This window comes from Arachis duranensis, chromosome 8 (assembly GCF_000817695.3).
Source record: "Arachis duranensis cultivar V14167 chromosome 8, aradu.V14167.gnm2.J7QH, whole genome shotgun sequence".
NCBI classification, from domain to species: domain Eukaryota; kingdom Viridiplantae; phylum Streptophyta; class Magnoliopsida; order Fabales; family Fabaceae; genus Arachis; species Arachis duranensis.
Window position 1 is genome coordinate 22006922 of NC_029779.3, and position 3509 is coordinate 22010430.

The 3509-nt window shown below is 29.6% G+C and overlaps 1 non-coding gene across 1 annotated transcript; it reads right to left on the minus strand.

Annotated features, from left to right (window-relative positions):
- Positions 1-62: 62 nt before the first annotated feature.
- LOC127741336 (small nucleolar RNA R71) lies at positions 63-170 on the minus strand. The gene has a single exon (XR_008002288.1). It is a non-coding gene; the product is annotated as a small nucleolar RNA R71 (small nucleolar RNA).
- Positions 171-3509: the final 3339 nt, after the last annotated feature.

Consider the following 3509-nt stretch of genomic DNA (forward strand, 5'->3'; position numbering starts at 1 on the left):
ACTCTTGGGAAAAGCTAGTCAATGCCTTCTTGGCAAAGTTCTTTCCACCACAAAGATGGAGTAAGCTTAGAGTGGAAGTCCAAACCTTCAGACAGAAGGATGGAGAATCCCTCTATGAAGCTTGGGAAAGATACAAACAATTGATCAGAAAATGTCCTTTTGACATGCTTTCTGAATGGAGCATCATAGGTATTTTCTATGATGGTCTCTCTGAACTATCTAAGATGTCCTTGGATAGCTCTGCTGGAGGATCTCTTCATCTGAAGAAGACGCCTACAAAAGCTCAAGAGCTCATTGAAATGGTTGCAAATAACCAATTCATGTACACTTCTGAAAGAAATCCTGTGAACAATGGGACAAGTCAGAAGAAAGGAGTTCTTGAGATTGATACTCTGAACGCCATTTTGGTTCAGAATAAAATATTGACTTTTTTTTTGGGTTTTTAGGATATTTTCCGGTTTTTTAGTTTTTTTATGGTTTTCTAGGGTTTCTGGTTTTTTTGGGGGTTTTTAGAGTTTTTAGGGTTTTTCTAGGATTTCTAGGACATTTTAGGGTTTTCTAAAATTTTTAGGGTTTTTAGGGGCTAAAGACCCTAGAAAACCCTAAAAAAACAGTAAAATTTCTAGAAAATTCAAAAAAACCCTAGAAAACACTAAAAAATACCTAAAAATCCTAGAAAATCCTAAAAATGCTAGAAACCCTAAAAACCCTACAAAACTCTAAAAAAACCCTAAAAAAATCCTAAAAAATCTTAAAAACCCTAGAAAACCTTAAAAAAATACTAGAAATCCATAAAATCCAAAAAACCCTAAAAATCCCTAAAAAATCCCTAAAAAACCCTAGAAAACCCTAAAAACCTTAGAAAACCCTAAAAACTCTAAAAACCATAGCAAATCCGAAAACAAGCTAAAAAACCTAGAAAACCCTAAAATATCATAAAAATCCTGGAAAACCCTAAAAACACTAGAAAACCTTAAAAACTCTACAAAGCCCTAAAAAAACCCTAAAAACCATAAAAAAAACCCAAAAAAATCCGAAAAACTCTAAAAACCCTAAAAGTCCCTAAAAAACCCAAAAAATCCTAAAAACCCTAGAAAACCATAAAAAATCATAAAAACTCTAAAAGACTCTAGAAAACGCAAGAAACTCTTAAAAACCCTAGAAGACACTAAAAAACCCTTAAAAATCCTACAAAGCCCTAAAAATCCCTAAAATCCCTAAAAAACACAAAAAATCTCTAAACACCCTAAATACCAAAAAAACCGTAAAAAATTCTAGAAAACCCAAAAACAACCTAAAACCCTAAAACCCTAAAAACCCTAAAAGACCCTAGAAAATCCTAAAAAACCATAAAAAACCTTAGAGAAAACACTTTAGGTTTTATATGGTTTGCTAGGATTTTTTAGGATTTTTCATGGTTTTCTAGGGTTTTTTAGGGTTTTCTATGGTTTTTTTAGGGTTTATAGGTTTTTTTAGAGTTTTCTATCGTTTTTTATGGTCTTTAGGATTTTTAAGGTTTTTTAGGGCTTTCTAGGATTTTTTAGTGTTTTCAAGGATTTTTTAGGGTTTTCTTGGATTTTTAGGATTTTTTTTATGGTTTTCTAGGGTTGTTAGGATTTTTTACGATATTTTAGGGTTTTTTAGTGTTTTTATGGTTTTCTAGGCTTTTTAGTGTTTTTTAGGGTGTTCTAGAGTTTTTCTAGGATTTCTAGGATATTTTAGGGTTTTCTAAAATTTTTAGGATTTTTAGGGGATTTATAAGGGTTTAGGGTTTTCTAGGGTTTTTATAAGGAGGTTTTTTATGGGTTTTTAGGTTTTTTTAGGATTCTCTAGGGAATTTTAGGGATTTTTAGAGTTTATAGGGTTTAGGGTTTTCTTAGTATTTGATAGGATTTTTATGATTTTTTAGGGTTTTCTATGGTTTTTTTAGGGTTTTTAGGATTTTTAGGGTTTTTTAAATCATTTTTTATGGTTTTTTGTGGTTTTAGGGTTTTATTTTCGGATTTCTAGGATTTCTTAGTGTTTTTTAATTTTTTCTATGGTTTTTTAGGGTTTTCAAGGATTTTTAGGATTTTTTAGAATTTTATAGGGTTTTTAAGGTTTTTTAGGGTTTTCTAGGATTTTTAGATTTTCGAAATCATAGAAAACCCTAAAATACCCTAAAAATCTCAGAAAATCGTAAAAACTCCTGAAAACCATATAAAACCCCTAAAAAACCCTAAAATCATTATTAGAAAAATCTAAAAAACCATAGAAAACACTAAAAATCCTAGAATGTCCTAAAAAACTGTAAAAACCCTAAAAATCCTAAAAATCCTAAAAACCATAAAACCCCTAAAAATCCTAGAAAACCATAAAAAAATCCAAGAAAGCCTAAAAGATCCTAAAGACCCTAGAAAACCCTAAAAAACCCTAAAAACGATAAAAAACCACTAAAAAACCCTAAAAACGATAAAAAAACCCTTAGAAAACCCTAAAAAACACTAAAAACTATAGCAAGTCCGAAAAAACACTAAAAAGCCTAGAAAATCCTAAAAACACTAGAAAACCTTAAAAACCCTAGAAAACCATAAGAAAACCCAAAAAAAACCATAAAAAACCCGAAAAACTCTAAAAACCCTAAAAAATAATCTTAAAAATCCTAGAAAACCCTAAAAAATCCTATAAATCCTAGAAAACCCTAAAAAATTCTTGAAAATACTAAAAAATCCTAGAAAGCTCTAAAACCCTTAAAAATCCTAAAGACCATAAAATACGATAGAAAACCCTAAAAAAACCTAAAAACCATAAAAACCATAGAAAATCCTAAAAAACCCTAGAAAATATTGAAAAATCCTAAAAAACTCGAGAAAACCATAAAAAACCTAAAGTGTTTTATCTGAGGTTTTTTAAGATTTTTATGGTTTTTTTAGGGTTTTCTAGGGTTTTAATGATTTTTTAGGGTTTTTAAGGGGTTTTTGGGTTTTCTAGAAATTTTTAGGGTTTTTTAGGTATTTAGGGTGTTTAGGAGTTTTTTGAGTTTTTTAGGGTTTTTAGGGGTTTTTAGGACTTTGTCAGATTTTTCAGGGTTTTTTTGTGTCTTCTAGGGTTTTTAAAAGTTTCTTGCGTTTTCTAGTATTTTCTAGAGTTTTTTCGGGTTTTTATGGTTTTTTATGGTTTTCTAGGGTTTTTAGGATTTTTTGGGTTTTTTTGGTGTTTTTAGAGTTTTTCGGGTTTTTTGGGTTTTTTATGGTTTTCTAGTGTTTTTAGGGTTTTCTAAGATTTTTAAGATATTTTAGGCTTTTCTAGGTTTTTTAGTGTTTTTTCGGATTTGCTATGGTTTTTAGTGTTTTTTAGAGATTTAGGGTTTTCTAAGGTTTTTTGGGTTTTCAAGGGTTTCTTATGATTTTGTAGGGTTTTTTATGGGTTTCTAGTGTTTTTTTAAGGTTTTCAAGGGTTTTTAGGATTTTTTAGAGTTTTCTAGGGTTTTTAGGGTTTTTTTAAATTTTCTAAGCTTTTTTTTATTTTTT